General features: G+C 44.0%; 2 long non-coding RNA genes across 4 annotated transcripts in view; one reads left to right on the top strand and one right to left on the bottom strand.

Moving 5' to 3' along the window:
• Window positions 1–22,759, top strand: part of LOC122565440 — a 66,223-nt gene that overhangs the window by 34,482 nt on the left and 8,982 nt on the right. The window contains exons 2-3 of one of the 3 annotated variants that reach the window (XR_006316172.1): window positions 9,421–9,616; window positions 12,239–12,277. This is a non-coding gene — a long non-coding RNA (uncharacterized LOC122565440). Of the gene's footprint in view, window positions 1–9,420; window positions 9,617–11,175; window positions 12,208–12,238; window positions 12,278–22,759 lie in introns of those variants that run through there. The other 2 variants (XR_006316173.1, XR_006316171.1) reach the window with 2 other exon arrangements.
• LOC122565441 overlaps window positions 20,987–22,759 on the bottom strand; it is a 16,767-nt gene continuing 14,994 nt past the window's right edge. The window contains exons 3-4 of the long non-coding RNA XR_006316174.1: window positions 22,479–22,484; window positions 20,987–21,241 (exon numbers count right to left, since the gene is read on the bottom strand). This is a non-coding gene — a long non-coding RNA (uncharacterized LOC122565441). The remainder of the gene's footprint in view (window positions 21,242–22,478; window positions 22,485–22,759) is intronic.

The following is a 22,759-nucleotide window of genomic DNA, read 5'->3' as shown; positions in this document are numbered from 1 at the left end:
TCTTCCTGACCTCTCCGCCCCCAACCCCACTCCGGCCTATCACCCTCACCTTAACCTCCTTCCACCTATCACATTTCCAACGCCCCTCCCCCAAGTCCCTCCTCTCTACCTTTTATCTTAGCCTGCTTGGCACACTCTCCTCATTCCTGAAGAAGGGCTCATGCCTGAAACGTCGATTCTCCTGTTCCTCGGATGCTGCCTGACCTGCTGCGCTTTTCCAGCAACACATTTTCAGCTCTGATCTTCAGCATCTACAGTCCTCACTTTCTCCTAAATCACTCTTCTTGACTCCAGTGAGTAGAGTCCCAAAATGTCTGGCCCTTGGACCATAAGATATAGGAGGAAAATTAGGCCATTTGGCCCATTGAGTCTGCTCCACCATTCAGTCATGGTAACTATGTTTCTCAAACCCATTCTCCTGCCTTCTCCTCATAATTTTGATCCCCTTACTAATCCAGAACGTATCTAGCTTGAAGTGAAATATACTCAATGACTTGGCCTCCACAGCCCTCTGTACTAATGGGTTCCACAAATATACCATCCTCTGGCTGAAGAAGCTCCTCCTCATCTTCGTTTTTAAGGATTGTCTCTTCACTCTGAGGCTGTATCCTCAGGTCCCAATCTCTCCGCCTAAAAACATAGAACAGAACAGCACATAGGCCCTTCAGCCGTCAATGTCGTTATGGTCTTTTATCCCACTGTAAGATCAAACTAACCCACATACCCTTCATTGTACGACCTTCCCTGCAGGCTGAGCATTCCATGCACTCACCACTCTCTTTGTAAAGAAACTACATCTCCCCTAAACTGTCCCTCAATCACCTTAAAACTACGACCCCTTTTGATAGACACGTCTGTCCTGGGAGAAAATCTGTGGCTATTCACTCTATCTATGCTTCTCAACATCCCGTAAACCTCCATCTCATCCTCCTTCACTCAGTGAGAAAAGCCCTTGTTCCCTCAACCTTTCTTTATAAGACATGCCCTCCAGACCAGGCAGCATCCTGGTAAATCTCCTCTGCACCCTCTCTAAAGCTTCCACATCCTTCCTACAATGAGGTGACCAGAACTGAACACAATATTCCAAGTGTGGTCTAACCAGGGCTGTAGAGAGCTGCAGCATAACCTCACAACTCTTAAAACTCAATCCCCCTGCTAATGAAAGCCAACACACCATGTGCCTTCTTAACAACCCTTCTTAATGGGCGGCATGGTGACTCAGTGGTTAGCACTGCTATCTCACAGTGCCAGGGACCAGGGTTTGATCTCTGCCTTGGCTGACTGTCTCTGTGTAGTTTGCACATTCTCCCTGTGTCTGCGTGTGTTTCCTCCGGGTGCTCTGGTTTCCCCCCACAATCTGAAGATGTGCAGGTCAGGTGAAGTGGCCATGCTCAATTGCCCATAGTGTTAGGTGCATTAGTCAGGCGTGAATATGGGATGGGGGAATGGGTCTGGGTAGGTTACTCTTCAGAGGGTCGGTGTGGACTTGGTGGGCCAAGGGCCTGTTTTCATACTGTAGGGAATCTAATCCAATCTAACCCTATCTCAACTCTATCCCTTAAAGGGATCTATGGATATAGACCTCAAGATCCCTTTGTTGCTCCACACTGCCATGAATTCTGCCTTTAACCCTGTATTCTCCATTCAAATTCAACCTTCCAAAGTGAATCACTTCACACTTTTCCAGGTTGAACTCCATCTGTCAGTTAGCAGCCCAGTTCTGATTTCTGTCAATGTCCTGTTGCAACCTACAAGAGCCCTCTAAACTATCCACAACTCCATCAACCTTTGCGTCATCAGCAAACTTACTAACCCACCCTTCCACTTCCTCATCCAAGTCATTTATAAAAATCACAAAGAGCAAAGGTCCTAGAACAGATTCCTGTGGAACACCACTGGTCACTGAGCTCCAGGCTGAATACTTTCCATCTATTACCACCCTCTGTCTTCTATGGGCCAGCCAGTTCTGTATTCAGACAGCCAGATTTCCCTGTATCCATGCCTCCTTACTTTCTGAATGAGCCTACCAGGGAGAACGCCTTGCTAAAATCCACGTATACCACATCCACTGCTCTCCCTTCATCAATGTGTTTTGTCATATCCTCAATGAATTGAATAAGGTTTCTGAGGCCTCACCTGCCCCTCACAAAGCCATATTGACTATCTCTACTCAAACTATGATTTTCCAAGTAATCATAAATCCTATCTCTCAGAATCCTCTCCAATACTTTGCACATCACAAACATAAGACTAACTGGTCTGTAATTTCCAGGATTACCTCTATTACCTTTCTTGAAAAAGGGAATAACATTTGCCATCCTCCAATCATCTAGCACTACTCCAGTAGACAGTGAGGATGCAAAGATCATCACCAAAGGCGTAACAATCTTTTCCCTCACTTCCTGTAGTAACCTTGGGTACATCCTGTCTGGCCCAGGGGATTTATCTATTCTTAAGTTTTTCGAAGTTTTCAGCACATCTTCCTTCCTAAATCCACCTGTTTGAGTGAATAGTCTGTTTCACACTGTCTTCAGAAATGTCAAGATTCCTCTCAGTACTGAATATTGAAGCAAAGTATTCATTAAGGACCTTCCCCACCTTGTCCACCTCCAGGTGCAAGTTCCCTCCACTATCCCTGATCGACCCTACCCTCACTCTGGCCATCCTCTTGTTCCTCATGGAAGTGTAGAATGCCTTCAGGATTTCCTTAATCCTCCCTGTTCAAGCTTTTTTACGTCCCCTTCTAGCTCTCCTGTGTCCATTCTTCAGTTCTTCCTGGCTACCTCTGGAACCCTGTCTGATCCTTGCCTCCTCAACCTTAAGCAAGCTTCCTTCTTCCTCTTGACAAGGGATGTGGAACACATTGTCACCCAACCTATCTTTCAACCTACCATCCCTTCCTTGCCTCAGTGGGACAAACCTATCCAACACTATCAGCAAGTGCTTCCTAAACAACCTCCACATTTCTGTTGTGCATTCCACATTTGTTCCCAATTTAGGCACCTCAGTTCCAGCATAATAACATTGTAATTCCCCTTCCCCTAATTAAATATTTTCCCATACCGTGTACTCCTATCCCTCTCCATGAGTATAGTAAAGGTCAGGGAGTTGTGATCGCTATCACTGAAATGCTCTCCCATTGAGAGATCTGACACCTGACATGGTTCGTTGCCAAGCACCAAATCCAATATGGCATCCCCTCTAGTCAAGGGGATTCCTGAGGAACACCTTTGTTACTGGCTGTCATCCTGATAAAGCCCCTTTTATCTTTACTCTCTGCCTTCTGTCAGTCAGTCGATCATCTCTCTGTGTTAGTTCCTTGCCCCTAACATCATGAGCTCTTACTTTGTTTAGCAACATCCTGTGTGGCACTTGTGGAAACATCTTCTCCATGTTCACCATATCCAGACCTTTCAGTATTCCGTAAGTTTCAATCAGGTCTCCCTCATCTTTCTAAACTCCATCAAGTATAGACACAGAGTCCTCAACCATTCCTCATATGACAAGCCTTTTATCCCTGGGATCATTCTTATAAACCTTTTCTGGACCCTCTCCAAGGCCAGTACATCCTTCCTTAGATATGGGGCCCAAAAATGTTCAAAATATTCCAAATGCGGTCTAACCAGAGCCTTACAAAACCTTAGCAGTCCATTTCTGCTCTTGTATTGTAGCCCCCTTGAACTGAATGCTAACATTGCATTTGCCTTCTTAGCTGCTAACTGAACCTATAAATTAACCTTACCAGAATCCTGAACGTGCACTTCCAAGTCCCTTTGTATTTCAGATTTCCGAAGCCTTTCTCCATTTAAAGAATAGTCCACACTTCTTTTCTTCCTACCAAAGTGTACAACCTCACAGTTTCCCACATGGTATTCCATCTGCCACCTCTTTTCCCCTCTCCTAGCCTGTCCAAGTCCTTCTGCAACCTCTCTGCCTCTTCACCACTATCCGTCCTTCCACTTATCTTTGTGTCATCTGGAAGCTTAGCAACAATACCCTCAGTTCCTTTGACCAGACTGTTAATGTAGAAATGTGTATATTTGTGATCCCAACATGGACTCCTGAGGTACACCATAAGTCACTGCAAGAGAAGCATCTAACTGATAAGGAACATCTGAAACTGCAGCAGGTGGGAGTTATGACAGGGTATTTTTCTCATCCTTCAGCTCTAAGAGTAGAGGAGTGGCTATATTGATAAGAAAAAAACCTCCCTTTCCAGGTAACGGAGCAGATTAAGGATGAACATGGATGGTTTATTATTCTTAAAGCCCTAATACATGGAGAAGAGTATGGCATTTTGAATGTATATTGTCCCCCCGTGCTCCCTCTTAAATTTCTAATTGATGCAGTGGCTAAATTAATGAATCTTGGAGTCACCGCATGATTGTAGGAGGGAATTTTATCGCTTTATAGATCCAGAGGTTGACAGGGTACCAAAGGACCTGGCAGGTATTGCCCACGCAGTCTAAACAGCTGGTGAACATGTGCGATGAGTTGGGACTAGTGAAGTAACTCCACCCTAATGGAAGAGACTTCACGTTTTATTCCAACCCACACAAATGCCATGTGCGAATTGATATGTTTTTATGCCAACTGACGGTCTGGACAGAACATTGGCGTGCAAAATTAGGAATATAACTGTTTTGGAACATGCACCAGTGTATCTAGATGTTAAAATCAAAGCACTGGGGCCAGGTGGATTCCCAACTGAGTTCTATAAGGAATTCATAAACCTGTTAGTGGAATGAATGCATGTCACTGGCACATCGATCCATTTTTGTTAGGGGATAGTGAATTTGTTGAATACATTACTAGAGAGTCCGTGGCGTTTTGGGATATTAATTCAGGTACGGCTAGTAATCCAGCAATGCTTTGGGAGGCCACTAAGGCATATTTATAAGGTCTGATCATTTCATATTCAACGATGAGAAAGAGGCAGAGGGAGGAGCAGCAATGGATGCTGGAGACCCAGCTGAAGGTAGCTGAGAAAACATATTATAACAGGCTGTCATTGGTTAAGCTGCAGCAGGTCACCAGCTCTCCAGGCTGCTCTCGACTCAACGCCCACACAAGTGGCTAAAAAAGTGGTTTCCTTTGCCAAACAAAGACTGTTTGAGTTTGGAGATAAGTCTGGTAGATATCTGGCTTATTTGGCTAGGAGGAAAAAAGCTTCCCAATCTATTATGTCTGTTAGGCAGAAGGCTGGTACAATTACCTGCGAATTGAAGAAGACCAATGTTAGGTTTAGGGAATACTTTGCAGAGCTATATTGGTCGGAGGGGCCGCGAACACGGTACAATGGGAATGCAGTCCTTTTTTTCAAAATCTGGACCTCCCCAATATAAGTAGAGAGTAGGTTTCCCTTTTGAATGTGCCCATAATGGTACAGGAAGTGCAGGAAGCAATAAGGCATCTCCAGGGTGGCAAAGCACTGGGGCCAGGTGGATTCCCAACTGAGTTCTATAAGGAATTCATAAACCTGTTAGTGGAGCCACTTCTGGGGAAGTACAATTATTCTTACTCACAGAATTGTCTGCTGCCTTCTCTTCGGGAGGCTAATATCTCCCTCATTGTAAAGAAGGGAAAGACCCTGAAGAATGTGCTTCATACAGACCCATTTCACTGTTGAATGTAGATTTCAAAAGATTGATTCCAGGGTTGGTGAGCTCCCTAGACGCAGAAAAGGCGTCAGATAGGATGGCTGTATCTGTTTTTGGATTGGGGGGGGGATCCTTTGCCAGATGGGTAGCAGTACTGTATAATGATCCTAAGGCCGCAGTCATTACAAACAGTGCTAAGTCTAATAACTTTAACATTGGAAGAGGTAGTTGACAGGGGTGTCCTCTGTCACCGCTGTTCTTTACCTTGGCAATTGGGCCGTTAGCCGAAACTATCAGGACAGATCCTGAAATAATAGTGCCAAAGGTGGGAATGAGGGAGCATAAGGTCACCCTGTACACTGATGATGTCCTTTTATTTTTGGCCGATCCAGAGAAGTTTGTTCCTCGACTGATCCAAACAATTAATTCATATGGTGGTTGCAAGATCAATTTTACAAAATCGGAAGCCATGCCTGTAGGGGGATTAGTGACGGACGGAATGCATTCCCGGTTAGATATTCGCCAAAAGGTTTTTTATATTTGGGAGCTTTTATTACCAATTCCTTCCACAAGCTGTATAAAGCTAACTATGCACACCTACTAGAGAGGATAAAACAGGATTTGCAGCGGTGGGAGTGGTTTACCGTTATCGTGGTTGGGCCGAATAGCCCTGATGAAGATGAATGTTCTTCCTCGCCTGTTATACCCCATGAGAATTCTCCCGTTGTTGTTATCCAGACAAGTGTTACGGAGTCTCAGCGGTTGGCTAGAGTCCTTTATTTGGTGCCATAGGCTCCCTCTAATTAAATTCACTAAATTGCAGCTTTCACAGGCTGAGGGAGGGATGGATCTTCCAGATTTGAAGATATATCAATTAAGTGCTCGGTTAACATATGGTGGTGACTGGGTAGGGGGTATTTCGGAGTCGATTTGGCTTGATATTGAAGCCTCACAATCGAGATGTTCTTTAATTAATTTATTATTCATGGACAAAATGAAATCCATTGACCCAGCAGTGTAAAAGTCCAATTATTTTAAATACAGTAAAAGCCTGGAGGATAATGAGGCAAGATGAGGGCAATTGGTCTAAGACTTCACCATTTACCTCGTTGGTGGGAGCTCAAGGATTTAAACCTGGGGTAATGGACTCCGTTTTTAAGGCTTGGGAGAATAAGGGAATCTTTTGTCTGGGAGACTTATTCGAGACGGAGGTCGTGATGTCATTTAGTCAGTTACATCAGAAATATGGATTGTCTAATAGGGACCTTTTCCGATACTTCCAGACGAGGGGCTATATACAGAGGAAGACCACACTCCTGGTCCAGTGTTACAAATCAGACGTGGAGAAAAGAATATTCCGGGGTACGGGTGCTCTTTCACCCAGTATTTTATATCACTTACAGAAAGGTCGCACCCTGGGGGAACATGGAAGGACTCTGTAGGATGTGGAATTGAGACTTAGGAGAGGATATTTCATGGGAGATATGGGAAGACATTTGGGGGAATATAAGGAAAATCTCAGTATGTAACAGGGCTCAGGCCATGCAATTGAAGATTATACACAGGGCTCATGATGCCAGAGAGGCTGGCTAAGTTCAAGAGAGGAGCGTCATCTGGATGTCCCCAATGTAACATTAGTATAGACATTCTCACACACTGTTACTGGTCCTGTTGTGCGATCCAGAGATATTGGAGTGCTATAATAAGGGAGTTAAAGGTCATCCTGGGGATTGACATTAATGTGGATCTGGTATTGCTTCTTTTGGGGTTACCAAATTTGCCCTCTCTGGGAGAAGGAGAAAGTGAGGACTGCAGATGCTGGAGATCAGAGCTGAAAATGTGTTGCTGGAAAAGCGCAACAGGTCAGGCAGCATCCAAGGAGCAGGAGAATCGACGTTTCGGGCATGAGCCCTGAAGAAGGGCTCATGCCCGAAACGTTGATTCTCCTGCTCCTTGGATGCTGCCTGACCTGCTGCGCTTTTCCAGCAACACATTTCCTCTCTGGGAGAACGCAGGAAGAGATTGTTTAACATTCTTACCCACTGTGCGAGGAAGAACATTCTACTGAATTGGACGTCAGAAAACCCCCCCAGGTCTTATGGGTGGCGTAGGCTGGTGATGCAGCATCTCACCCAAGACTACCTCACAAATATGGTGCACCACAAAACGGAACAGTTTTACAAGACATGGCAGCCCTTTTTAAAATTATATTGACGCTGACTTATCAGCAATATTAATTAGGGCTGTGGTATAGCCATGGGAATCAGTATGGGCGCCTGTGGGGCCCCGGGAGGAGGAGGCTGGGGGAAAAGAATATGGGTACTGTAGATGGTGCTCCCAGGGACAGAAGACTCAGTGGAGGTGTGATGAGTGAGACAGAATAAAGTAGTGAGATATTATTTAATTTAAGTTATTTGAATTTAGTTTAAGTTAGTATTTAATATGTCTGTAGTTTAGTTTAAGTAGAAAAGTTTGTTCTGGTATAAATTGGAGGTGTAGTGGACAGCGAAGAGGGTTACCTCAGATTACAACAGGATCTGGACCAGATGGGCCAATGGGCTGAGAAGTGGCAGATGGAGTTTAATTCAGATAAATGCGAGGTGCTGCATTTTGGGAAAGCAAATCTTAGCAGGACTTATACACTTAATGGTAAGGTCAATTTTAGCACCACAGCTGAGAAAAATGTTATAGTGCTCACAGGATCGTATCTGCACAAGTCCTGGAGGTATTTTCTAATCAACCTATCCAGGGATGCTATTACGCACCTCTGGAGCAGGTGGGATTTTATCACAGGTCCTCTGGCTCAGAGTTAGGGACACTACCACTACACACAAGAGCCCCTTGTACCAGCTTTCAAAGCTTTTTGACTTAATGCCAAACTCCTGCCTTTCCTCCCCAACGCTGCCTCTTGTTTCTATTGAAATAATGAGCCAACGCCTTCTTGAATGGATCAACTGAACATGTCTCTCCCATGCTTCCAGGCAGTGCATTGGAAACCCAGACTACTTGGTGGAAATGGGTTGGGAAATCTGGTCGGCATGGACGGGTTGGACCGAATGGTCTGTTTCCATGCTGTACATCTCTATGACTCTAATAGTAGGTCATTTATTAATAATGGTACTGTGTTATGGCTTTTTTTTCTACTGCCTTTTTTCTGTTTTAATGGTGTTTATCTTTTTTTTAGTTTATAAATGTTTTGTAAACGATTAAAATGGGTTTTCAATAAAAATATTTTAAAAAAAAAGATGGAGATCGAGAGGACACAATTTTAAAGTGTTTTGCAAACAAGCGAATATAGAGTCATAGAGATGTATAGCATGGAAACAGACCCTTCAGTCCAACCCGTCCATGCCGACCAGATTTCCCAACCCATTTCCACCAAGTAGTCTGGGTTTCCAATGCACTGCCTGGAAGCATGGGAGAGACATGTTCAGTTGATCCATTCAAGAAGGCGTTGGCTCATTATTTCAATAGAAACAAGAGGCAGCGTTGGGGAGGAAAGGCAGGAGTTTGGCATTAAGTCAAAAAGCTTTGAAAGCTGGTACAAGGGGCTCTTGTGTGTAGTGGTAGTGTCCCTAACTCTGAGCCAGAGGACCTGTGATAAAATCCCACCTGCTCCAGAGGTGCGTAATAGCATCCCTGGATAGGTTGATTAGAAAATACCTCCAGGACTTGTGCAGATACGATCCTGTGAGCACTATAACATTTTTCTCAGCTGTGGTGCTAAAATTGCGAAAGGGCTAAGTTGGTTTTATAATGAAGCAATTTTGTGCTGCTGAGTTGTTGATTGCTTGTTAACATATGTCATTTTGTTCCTCAGAAAAACGGCTTTAATTACATTTGTGTAACCATAAGAGGAGAAAGTGGAATGATGTGCAAGAGCCTGTGACAGTGTGACAAAGTCTACAATAGAATGTGAAGTATAAGGAAAGGAAGCATTGCACAATTTCTACAAGTTAAAGGCTACGTTTGGAAAATTCTGGAGAACAAAGGTACTCTTCTTTCAGCTTGCACAGGTGAGCAGTTTGCAGGGTGATTTTTAAAGAAGAAATGCTGTTTGGCTTTTGATGCTGACTCCATTTTTAATTTCAAATTTAGAATTATTGCTTATGCCTTGCTGTGAACACATCATTTTAATACAGCAAATGACAACATTCTAGGAGACAACAGAACTGTCTTAGTGGAAAAGCAAACATTAGGAGAGGCAATAGATGTTAAAAACTACAACATTGTATAAGGGCAGTGCATTCCCTTAGAACCTGTTAGGAAGGAAGTGATAGCTGTGGACAGTCACTGAATCTCAGAATTGTTGTGGTGTGGAAGGACACGATTAAACCCATTATGTCTAACTCTCTGACCAAACATCATCAGCCAAGAAATAACTTTCCTCTGTTGTTGATAAAGAGAACCAGACCGCGTAGGTTCTGAATATTTTATTTTAGATGAAGATTTATTTCTTTATTTGTCCAATCAGTGAGGTAAGTTAATAAAAATATTGAGACACTCTGGAGTAAGTGAATAACTGATGCTAGCTGATAATTCTATGTTTTCCAGGGGGGTTAATGAAGGGGGAAAAAAATATATTAGTTGGAGATATATGTAAAAGGTTAGAAACAGTTCCATTGTGTAAAGTTTAATTAAGGAGTGACTTAGCAAATAAAAGAAGTGTTTGATAGTACAACAAATCCCTACAGAAGGAATTAATTTTATCTTGGGGAATAACCTGTCTGGTTCAAAAATATGGGCCTCACTCAGGTATTGAGAAATAAAAGAAATGAGAGGAACATTCTGCATTATTACCTGACTGCATTGTACCTTAATCTAACGCTCACTGGCTTTGCCAGGAACAGGGGGAATCTTAGAAATTCCATTGTCTAAGATTATTTTCGAAAGTTTAATTGGAAAGTGGGAGTTAAAGAGAATGAGGTTGACATCTTCTTTAATATAAACTCAACCAACGGATTCTGAATTGAGACAGGTGTCTCAAAAAGTCTACTCAGAAATTGAATCAGAGCCAATATCTGAGTGTTATTATTTTAAAAGACAAAATGTTAATGAGGAAGGGGAAACAATATCAAATAGTATTGAGTGATGCATGGGCAGTGGGTCCATCAAAGTGATAGTTCCATTTGAGTATTGCAACAACATTTTAAGACTATCTCTTCACACTAAACTAAAATATTTATATTGGCTAGGATTATGTAAAGATTTTTCCAGACATGTCAGGTGATCAGTAGCCGCAGAATTGCACTCCAACACAATCTGCAACCTCACAGTTCGGCATATCTCCTCTCAACCATTTACCATTGAGTTGAAAGTTCAGTGCTGTTCCTGTAAAGAGTGCAGGAGTCTTGGCTGCAAATATTGAGGTGGCAAGCTAGTGAGGCTACCTAGTTTCAGAATTACTTGCACACCAAACAGTGGAAGCAACAATGCAATGAGCTGAGGGATCCCACACTTGATAGATCAGATCTCAGCTCTGTATACCTGCGACATCCAATTGTGAACAGTGATGGGCAATTTAAAAACTCACTGGGAGGGAAGAGTTCACAAATATCCCTATTCTCAATTTCAGGGCAGTCTGCACATCAATGCAAAATTCAAGGGATTTGCAGCAAGCCTGAAGCAGTTTTACCTTGGCTTTCTCCAGTAGTCCCCAGCTTCACAGATGTCCGTCTTCAGCTAATCTGATACCAGAAAATGAGTCAAGGCTTTGGATTTAGCAAAGGTATAGGCCCTGACAACATTCCAGCAATAGTACTGAAGACTTGTGCTCCAGAACTTGTTGCTCCCTTACCAAACTGTTCCAGTGTAACGAGAACACTGGCATTTACCCCAAAACTTGGAAAATTGGCCAAGTTTGAGCTGTACATGAGAAACAGGACAAATATGCAAGCCGGCTAAGTGCCTACTCTCATTCATCAGCAACATCATGAAGGGCTTGTTGGAGTGCTATCAGGTAGTGCTGGCAGAGGTGTAACCTGCTCACTGACACTCAGCTTGGGTTATGCCAGGGCCACTCAGCCTTGTTTCAAACATGGACAAATGAGCTGGATTGCAGAGGTAGGTGAGAGTGACAGCCCTTGACATCAAGACAGTATTTTACTAAGTATCCAGGAGCAAAACTGGAGTCAACTGAAATCATGTGGAAAACCCTCCACTGATTGGAATTTGGTTGTGGTGTTATGGTATTGGAGATGAGTCATCTCAGCTCCAGGTCAACTCTGCAGGTGTTTCTCAGGGTAATGTCCATAGGCCCAACCATCTTCAGCAGCTTCTTCAATGAACGTCCCTTCATCATAAGGTCAGAAGTGGGGATGTTCAGCACCATTTGTGACTCCTCAGACACTGAAGCAACTCACAGGGCAGAGGCTTTTTAAAGAGATTGAAAACATGTTGTCTTGATTAGCTGTCTGATTAGTCTTCCTTCAATGACTCAGTAACATCCATTAACCAGGTAATGAGAAAGGCTCAGTAATGCTATTCCTTTTATGTCTTCCCTTCCAGTTCATAATCAGGCTTCACTTCTATTAAAGGTCTAGATGATACTAATGGCTTGATAGAATGTTGAATGACACAAGCCTTTTGGCCTATCATATCCATTCCCACTACTAACCTATTGTTTATTCATTCACAAGATGTGGGTGTCGTTGGCTGGAGCAGCATTTATTGCCCATCCCTAATTGCCCAGAGGGCAGTTAAGAGTCAACTACATTGCTGTGGGTCTGGAGTCACATGTAGGCCAAACCAGGTGAAGACAGCAGATTTCCTTCTCTCAGGTGTGAAAAGGATGGGATTTTGGTTGACTAGCTTTTCATTTCTGATTTTTATTGGATTCCAATTTCATCATCTGGCATGGTGGGATTTGAACACATGTTCTCAGAGCATTAATCTGGGGTTGATGAATCCAGTAACATTACAGCTAGACTAATACTTCCTTTACCTCAATCCCCTGCTTATTCCTGTAATGCTGTAAATCCTGTCTCTCAGGTACTATCCAATTCCTTTTTTTGAATGTCAAGACTGAATCTGCTTCCACCACAATTTTAAATAGTTTATTCCTTTACTAAAGGTGACTTGTTAGTTGTCTATTGACTGAACTGGCCAAATCCTGAAGGACGTACCTGTGGATGTAAATTTGCTCACTGAGCTGGAATGTTAATTTCAGATGTTTCGTCACCATGCTAGGTAACATAATCTCTGATGAGGCTCTGGTGGTATGGCCCACTTTTTACTTATGTGTTTAGGTTTCCTTGAGTTGGTGATGTCATTTCCTGTGGTGATGTTATTTCCTGTCTTTTTTCTTGGGAATGGGATCCAAGTCAATGTATTTGTTGATAGAGTTCTGGGATGGAATGCCATGCTTGTAGGAATTCTCATGTGTGTCTCTGTTTGGCTTGTACTAGGATGGATGTGTTGTCCCAGTTGAAGTGGTGCCCTTCTTCAAGTGTATGTCAGGATACTAGTGAGAGAGGGTCATGTCTTTTTGTGGCTAGTTGGTGTTCATGTATCCTGGTGGCTAGTTTTCTGCCTGTTTGTCCAATGTAGTGTTTGTTACAGTTCTTGCACGGTATTTTGTAAATGATATTAGTTTTGCCTGTTGTCTGTATAGGGTCTTTCAAGTTCATTAGCTGCTGTTTTAATGTATTTATGGGTTTGTGAGTGTTAGACATGGGGGTAAACCCTCCTGTTAAATTTAAAACCAGCAACACAGAAAAGATTTATCCCATGCAGTAAAAATTCCAGTGGCCTAGGACTATTTAAAGTAACAATTAACAACTTTATTTCTTAAAGTATAACAGGGAATAATTAACGAACCACGCTTTACCATTTCTCCACCTAGCCTATCTGTTACCTTCCCTTCTGTAATACTAGTCCGATAAAACTCCCAGTTAAGATTTACAAAACCACAGTTCTTATTTCAAAACCAGGCAGCTTCTATTTGGATATTCCTGTGTCTTCTTTTCATCTTCTTAGGAATTTCTGCATCACAGGTTATTGATCAAAAAGGTACATTTTTAAGAGAACTATTTTTTGGGCAGTCTGTTTACAGGCTGGGCTGGGCAGTTCTCCTCTCAACTGTTCAATTTTCCCTGGTCTTATACCCACAGGCATTGGATTGTGTCATTGGCTTTTAAGATTGTCAATATACTCAATTCAAACTGGATTGGAGTTTGGTATTTTTTGGGGTATAATTTAAACTGATTGGCCGAATTTGAATTTGTTTTTGTCTCCAGGCAATGATCTAATGGAGTTGTTTGACCCAGTGTTACATTGTTGCCTTTTTGAGAACACTTGGTGCTGTGTCCGCTCATTCTGCTGCTTTTAACTCTCTTAAAATACACCCACATCTTCATAACAGTGGGCTACCATGATGCCAAGGGGTCTGAGTAGTCTGGCAATCATTTCCGAGATGTCTTTGATGTAGGAGAGAGTGGCTAGGGTTTCTGGACGCGTTTTGTCTGCTTGTTTGGGTTTGTTGCTGAGAAATCAGCAGACTGTGTTCATTGGGTACCCGTTCTTTTTGAATACACTGTATAGGTGATTTTCCTCTGCTCTGCTTAGTTCCTCTGTGCTGCAGTGTGTGGTGGCTCATTGAAATAATGTTCTAATGCTGCTTTGTTTGTGGGTGTTGAGATGATTGCTTCTGTAGTTCAGACTTCAGGAGGGGGCTAAAATGGGTCTGTCACTTGGCACATCTGTCTGAAGAAAGCTGCAAATGTTCCAGCCTTTCTTAGAAATACAGAATCCCGACAGCAGGCCATTCAGCCCATCGAGTCCACACCGACCCACTGAAGAACATCCCACCCAAACCTATCCCCTCTACCCAAACGCCATAACGTTGTATTTCCCATGGCCAATTCACCACCCAACCTGCACATCTGTGGAATGTATAGAAGAAGCCACTCCCAATTACTCAGCTGCTAATCCCGTGGAAGAGCTTCTCAAAGGGGTGGAAGGGACCAGAGGAGATGTTCAAAGTGATGAATGGGAGGAGGAAACGGCCTTAGTGCAGATCTTCCAGTAGGAAGGGGGTGGGGGGGGCGGTGAAGGGTGGGTAGGTTACGACAATTTGTCATTGCTGCTGTAATGAAGTATTGAGGGGCAGAAAAAGGGGTCATTGAAGTAGAGATGCTTGAATGGGGGCACAGAGTTGCCATGATGTGTACCTTGTGATTGACCGTTCGGCCAGTAGTCTGCACTGTGGGTCAGCTGACCCTCTGCTCTCTTACCTGTTTCAATCTCCAAGGCAATGGGAACCACACTGCGGCTGCTGGCTGCTTTTGAACTTTACACACGTTGGCCAATCAGGCGTTAGCCGTTGCCACTAACCGGGCGTGAATTTTATCTCTGGATCCACTTAAGAGTTGAACTATTAATGCAATAATTAATGCAGATGTAGCAAAATGGAGTCAGGATGTGACAATTACCCGAGTATCTAAAACCTGACCCTGAACGGAACCTCTAGTCCTGGGTTTCAACATTGTATCCAGCTTCAGGGATGATACAAGTAAACTATTATCCAATAGTTTTCACAAATGAGTTGGAGTTCTACATTCTCATTTTCTCCTTGATTAAACAGCAGTCTGATTGTCATTCTTTCAGAAATATTTACTCATGAAAGTTCAAATAACTCACAGTCATAGGTACCTCCCACATGGTTAATAAACTACATCTGACCTTCAAGTTCATTAGCTGCTGTTTTAATGTATTAACAATGCATCATATTGTATGGATAAACCACAGAGGTGTAGAGACCTTTGTCCCTTTGTGCTTTATGTTGCAAACACCAACATTCCTTCTGGAACATTCCACTCATTGGCTAGTGGGAAATCCTGTTGGACAATGAAAAAAAACAAACCAAAACCACTCATTGATCATTTACTGGAGGAAGCATGCAAAACACACATTTCTGTAGTGTCCGCTAAAATCTCACAATATCTCAGGACGTTTTGCAACAAACAATGCAATTTTGTAGTATAGACTCGCAGCATCACCCTTAATGTTCACAACAGCATTGGACTCCAAAATGTGACACTGAGCCGCATAAATCATCTGACCAAAAGTTTAGTTAAAGAGATACCGTTTCAAGAGTTTCTTAATAAAGGAAACATGGTACTCAGTTTACATGCAGCAAGCTCCCACTAACAAAGGCATGACCATGGCCAAATGATCTGTTCTTTGTGAAGGTTGATGAATAACCTTTGCCCGGGACGCTGAGGTACAAAGGTGTACAGCTCAGAGACAGACCCTTTGGTCCAAATTGTCCACGCTGACCAGATATTCTCCATTAACCTAGTCCCATTTGCCAGCATTTGGCCCATATCCCTCTAAACCCTTCCTATTCATGTAACCATCCAGTTGCCTTTTCCCTTCTTCAAAATAGTCGCTATGGAATTGCTAACGTTCACTTTCGGGGGCCTCAACTCGACAGGTTATTCAAAAACTGTCCTACCTGCAATGCACTCCCTCATGGTCTATCTAAGTTTGCACACGGTCTTTCTAATGTGCCAAGACCATAGTCTAAGACTGGGATTAGCAAGTGTGAGTTCGGTGCTCTGGTCTAGTTACATCAGGATGGTTATGTTGGAGTTCTGTGAATAGGTCTGAAGCAGGGATCTTTTGCCAGAAGGCTGACTATTTGGAATCTTCCTTCACATCATTTATGCATGACACTGCAACAAGGCCTTTATTCTCGGGGTATTAGTACTCGGCTGAGGACTGTCTTTCCTTGAAGGATTGAGAATCTTTGCATTTCTCTATAGTAGAGAGCTGTGGTTGCTTTGTCATTGAATATAGTTAAAGCTGAGAAAAAGAACAATAATAATGGGGTTGAGTATGTGCAGGATACGTGCACTTAACCTGATGAAGGAGCAGTGCTCTGAAAGCTTGTGATTTTAAATAAACCTGTTGGACTATAAACTGGTGTCATGTGACTCCTTAATATGCAGGATGGTGTAACGCTGACATCAACTGTCACTTGCTATCAAGACTGTAAGAAGAAAAAAATGGAAGAATTGTACAAGAAACTTGTGACTAAGTTGTGGGATGGCACAGTGGCTCAGTGGTTAGCACTGTTACCTCGCAGACCTGGGCTCATTTTCAGCCTCTGGCGACTGTCTGTGTGGAGATTGCACATTCTCCCAGTAGGCCAAAGTGAGGACTGCAGATGCTGGAACTCAGAGTCTAGATTAGAGTGGTGCTGGAAACACACAGTAGGTCAGGCAACATCCGATGAGTCCTGATGAAGGGCTTTTGCTCGAAATGCCGATTTTCCTGCATCTCAGATGCTGCCTGACCTGCTCTGCTTTTCCAACACCACTCTAATCTAGACCCACATTCTCCCAGTGGGTTTCCACCTGACACTCTAGTTTCCTCCCACAGTCCAAAGATGTGCAGGTTCGGTGGACTGGCTATACTAAATTTCCCAGAGTGTCCGGGGATGTGCAGGCTAGGTGGATTAGCTGTGGGAAATGCAGAGTTGTGGGTCTGGGTGGGATGTTATTTGGAGGGTCAGTGTGGACTTGATGGGCCAAATGGCCTTCTTCCACACTGTAGGGATTTTATGACATAACATACTAATTATTATGACAAGAACAGTCTAGGTACAGAGAACAAGCCCAAAGAATGCAGTATAGAGAACCAAGGCCCAGATGAGCCTATGAAGCTAGGGTGCAGAGGGATCTAGGTGTCCTTGTGCATGAACTGCAGAAAAGTGGAATGCAGGTACAGCCGGAAATAAGGAATGTCAATGGAATTTTATCACTTATTGCTACAGGAATAGAATATCTGCAACAGTACTAGGCCGCATCTGAGGATTGTGGACAGTGTTGGTGCCCCTACTTGAGGAGGGATGTAGCTGTATTGGAGGCAGTTCAGAGGAGGGTCACTTGATTGATTCCATACAATAATGAGAGGAGATCTAATTGAGGTGCTAAAGGGGATTGACAAAGTAGACATAAAAAAGATGTTTTTTTTCTTGTGGGGTAATCTAGAATGAGAGATCGTAGTTTTAGAATAAGGGTTAGCAGATTTAAAACAGATGCAGAGAAATTACTTCTCTCAAAAGTTCATGAATTTGTGAAATTCACTCCTCCAGAGTCCTGGGATATTGAATAAATTTAAGGAGGAGATAAGATTTTTAATTAGTAACGTGATAAAGGGAACACCAGCAGGAAAGTGGAGTTGAGGCTGAGATGAGATCACCCATGATCATATTAAATGGCAGGGCAGGTTGGAGGGACTGAATGGCCTACTCCTGCTCCTGGTTCTTATATGGCAGAATCCAGGAGGATAGAACAATGCAGAATGAAGTCATGGAAGCAGAGCAGTCTGTGGGAAAAGCAATTTCAGCACAAATCAGTATTTTTGGAATCTCAGGGAATCGAGGGAGAAGGGAAACGGGTGGCAAAGTAGAGTTGAAGCCAAAATGAGATCAGCTGTGATTGTATTGAACAGGGGAGCCAGCTTGGCTTTTGGGAGGACAGGTGAGGCAAAGCAATGCCTGATGAAGGGCTGGACCCGAGGAGTACAGAGGATCAGAGGGATCTTGGTGCCCACAAATCTCTGAAGGCAGTAGGGCAGGTCAATAATATAGTCCAGAAGGCCTCTGGGATACTTGCCTTGATTAGTAGTGGCATTAAATACAAAAGCCAAGAGGTTATGATGGAGCTGAATATAACATTAATTGGTCCATAGCTGGCATAGTCTCAAAAAGTGTGGTGCTGGAAAAGCACAGCAGGTCAGGCAGCATCTGAGGAGCAGGAGAGTCGACATTTTGGGCACAAGCCCTTCCTCAGGAATATGGAGCTGTCTGGAGTGGTCTGTATATCAGAAAGGATATAACTGCATTAGAGAGGGTGCAGAGGCGATTCACAAGGAGGGTGCCTGGGCTGGAGAGATTCAGCTCTGAAGAGACACTACATAGGCTTGGGTTTTTTTCCCTTGGAACAGAAAATGCGAAGGGAGAGGTTTCTGTTTGAAGTTATAAGGGGCGCAGATAGAAAGAACCTTCTTCCCTCAGTGAAAGGAGCATTAACCAGGGGAACATTGATTTAAAGCAAAGGGCAGCAAGTTGAGAGGGGATTTGAAGAAATTTTCTTTCAGCCAGAGGGTGGTGGGAATCTGGTATTCACTGTCTGTAAGGGTGGGAGAGGCAGAAAACCCCATCACATTGAAGACGTATTTAGATTTGCACTTGAAACATTCGCCAATACAAGGCAATGGGACAAATGCTGGAGTAGATGGATGTTTGATGACAGGGGGTGGGCATGATGGGCAAGACAGGCTGCCAAATTTCCATGACCTCTCGGGGTACAATCCACATCCTGTCATAGAGATTCCAATGCTGGCAGATGTAAATTGATAAGATGTCCAAATCAGATTCAATCTGGATGATGTTACTTTAACCAATTCTGACAATGATCCAGCTGCAATAGGTCTTGGCAGCTGACTCTACTTCAGTGGCTTCTGCTGTTTTTCAGAAAGGTCAAGAGATAGTCATTTCCAGTTTAGACGTGTTTCTTCCACTGATCCAATATAATTTACCAGCAAACACAGCAACAACCTGCTGCTTGTGCCAGAGGATGAGGTAGTGCCTGTCTCACAGACCATGCACTAAACTGGTTGTTAAGAGGGGTGCCCCCCACCCCCTCCAGGTGAAGGTTGGGATTTAAAATGGGAATTGAGGCGCCGAGGGCACTAGGAGCTGTGAAGCCCAAGTGGTAAAGTCAGGTAACACTGGACTCTGTCGGGGTGAACAACGCAGAGTCCAGTTAGAGTTTATGTTAAAAGCTGGGAGCTGTTTGTATTTGTAACTTCCAATGTGGTGAGGAAGAGGAGCTGATCACTCTGACCAAGAGCCAAACCTCAGTCGAGTACACGTTACCGAGGTGGGGAGCGTGGACACTGAGTAACCGTGATACCCTGTCAGTCTGTCGTCAAATGACAGAACTTGAATAGTGATGGTGGACGGGAGGGTAAAGAGTCGCACCAGTAGAGAACACACTGGGCTAGAAGTAGGTTTCTGGGCCTATTGGGAGGTGCTGGGTAAGTAGTGGTGGCCAGGAGGGTAGAGAAGTCCCACGGTAGAGATCACACCTTGCTAGAAGGCTGCTACGGCTGTACAGATGGTGCTGGGACAGTATTATAGGCCTGGGGGTAGAGAAGTCCCCAGGAACACTTTACTGTTGGTGGTATCCGGGGATACACAATCTGCTAAGTGTCAGATCATAGTTTTAAGTAGGACACTGCAGGTTCCCTTATTGAGAAATACAAGGCAGACAGACAAGAGCTGTCAGAGCAAATGAAGAAAAGTGGTTGGGATCCATCCCAGACCTTAGCACAACAGAGAGAGTGGATAGATAAACAGAATAAAACTAAAAAGATCGGAGTAGTGTTAGTGTACCAGTTAGCGGGCCTAATTGAGCAAGTGAGTGCCTCCCCGAGCAGGTGGAGAAAGGGCCAGGAAGAAGCTAAAGAGCTGGAGGACAGAATACACGAGTTAGACCAGGAACAATGTCAAATACTGCAGCCACTGCAACAGAATAGGACACAGAGAGGCAGTGTGCTGGGAAAAGCATGGTGCACCCACAAACATAACCCGGAACACCGCGGAACCGCGGGGATCCCGAGGACAGCAGAGCTGACAACCAGCTGCCCCCATTCATGAGGGTAAGAGAGAGGAGGGAATTTACGTATCCGCAGTAATAGGAGGGAGGAAACGTGAGATGCTAGTGGGCACAGGAGCTGCTGTATCCATCACAAACCTACCCTTACCCCACACAAACAAAATGATACACTTCACTGGGGTAGGAGGGGATAAAACACCAGCTTACCTCTGTGAAACTACACTTGTAGAAATAAATAATATATATATCTCATGAGATTCTATGTATGCAAAAAATAACAAGGGAGTTGTGGAGATAGTGAAAGGACTAGTGAGACAGGCAATCCTGAAAGCAACTGCAAGTACAACTAACCCACCGACGTGGCCAGTAATAACACCTGATGGGAGCTACAGGCTCACCATTGATGAAACAGGACTAAATATGTTCACCCCCAAATTGCACCCCATTGTAGCTGACCCCTCCACCGTTTTAAACAGCTTGGCCCCTGAACACAAGATTTTCACTGTTTTAGACATAGCCAAACACCGACGTGGCCAGTAATAACACCTGATGGGAGCTACAGGCTCACCATTGATGGAACAGGACTAAATATGTTCACCCCCAAATTGCACCCCATTGTAGCTGACCCCTCCACTGTTTTAAACAGCTTGGCCCCTGAACACAAGATTTTCACTGTTTTAGACATAGCCAAAGGGTTCTGGTCTGTCCCGTTACACCCTGAGTCCCAGAATAAATTAATAGTTAGGGATACGGGGAAAAAAACCAGCGGTGGGAATTCTAGACACAGGGAAACCGCACAATTGTGGGGAGGGAGATCAGGATGAAAATTGGGGAAGAGTAAAGGATAACCCTCTAGACACAGCCGAGGAGACCCTCTTCATGGACAGGTCATGAAAATATGTAGGAGGCTCGCCCCAAATAGGATGGGCTGTGGTAACTGATAAGTTAGAAACAGTTATGTCCAGGAGGTTTGATGGAAGTCAGGCTGCACAGGTCGCAGAAATGGTAGCACTCACCAAAGCGCTGGAACTAGCAAAAGGAAATATCGTGAATATATACACAGTCAATATGCCTTCAGTGTAGTCCATGACTACATGGTGGTATGGGGCTGAAGGGGGTTCACCACCGCAGGGGGATCTCCTATCAAACACTAATTAAGAATTCAGGCACTATTGTATGCCAGTGAACAGCCAAAAGAGAATGCAGGAATAAAAGTAAGGGTCCATCAAAAGGAACTAGCAAAACAGAACCCAAACTGGCTACAATTCAATGAAAACCAGGCTGCAGACCAAGCAGCTCAGCAAACCCAAAATCAAGAAGCCATTGATGAGGCTGCAATAGCCACTATTGAATTAGAAAAAGACACTACCCAAATTCAGCAGCTCCAGGAGGACACCTCGTAGGAAGAGAGAGAGAGCAATGGAAACTGCAGGGAGCATTCAAAGGGGAGGATGGTATCTGGAGGCAAGCAGACAAGGTGGTAGCACCAGTATAGAATATAGAACATAGAACATAGAACAATACAGCACAGAACAGGCCCTTCGGCCCACGATGTTGTGCCGAACATTTGTCCTAGCTTCAGCACCCATCCATGTACCTATCCAATTGCCGCTTAAAGGTCACCAAAGATTCTGACACTACCACTCCCACAGGCAGCGCATTCCATGCCCCCAACCACTCTCTGGGTAAAGAACCCACCCCTGACATCTCCCCTATACCTTCCACCCTTCACCGTAAATTTATGTCCCCTTGTAACACTCTGTTGTACCCAGGGAAAAAGTTTCTGACTGTCTACTCTACCTATTCCTCTGATCATCTTATAAACCTCTATCAAATCACCCCTCATCCTTCGCCGTTCCAACGAGAAAAGGCCGAGAACTCTCAACCGATCCTCGTACGACTTCCTCTCCATTCCAGGCAACATCCTGGTAAATCTTCTCTGCACCCTCTCCAAAGCTTCCACATCTTTCCTAAAGTGAAGCGACCAGAACTGCACACAGTACTCCAACTGTGGCCTAACCAAAGTCCTGTACAGCTGCAACATCACTTCACGACTCTTGAATTCAATCCCTCTGCTAATGAACGATAATACTCCATAGGCCTTCTTACAAACTCTATCCACCTGAGTGGCAACCTTCAAAGATCTATGTACATAGACCCCAAGATCCCTCTGTTCCTCCACCTGACTAAGAACCCTACCATTAACCCTGTATTCCGCATTCTTATTTGTTCTTCCAAAATGGACAACCTCACACTTGGCAGGGTTGAACCCCATCTGCCACTCCTCAGCCCAGCTCTGCATCATATCTAAGTCCCTCTGCAGCCGACAACAACCCTCCTCACTGTCCACAACTCCACCTATCTTCGTATCATCTGCAAATTTACTGACCCACCCTTCGACTCCCTCATCTAAGTCATTAATAAAAATTACAAACAGCAGAGGACCCAGAACTGATCCCTGCAGAACTCCACTTGTAACTGGGCTCCAGGCTGAATATTTACCATCTACCACCACTCTCTGACTTCAAC

This window comes from Chiloscyllium plagiosum, chromosome 31 (genome assembly GCF_004010195.1).
Source record: "Chiloscyllium plagiosum isolate BGI_BamShark_2017 chromosome 31, ASM401019v2, whole genome shotgun sequence".
In the NCBI taxonomy this organism is placed as follows: domain Eukaryota; kingdom Metazoa; phylum Chordata; class Chondrichthyes; order Orectolobiformes; family Hemiscylliidae; genus Chiloscyllium; species Chiloscyllium plagiosum.
The sequence above is the reverse complement of the archived record's forward strand: the minus strand, read 5'-3'. Positions and strand labels throughout refer to the sequence as shown.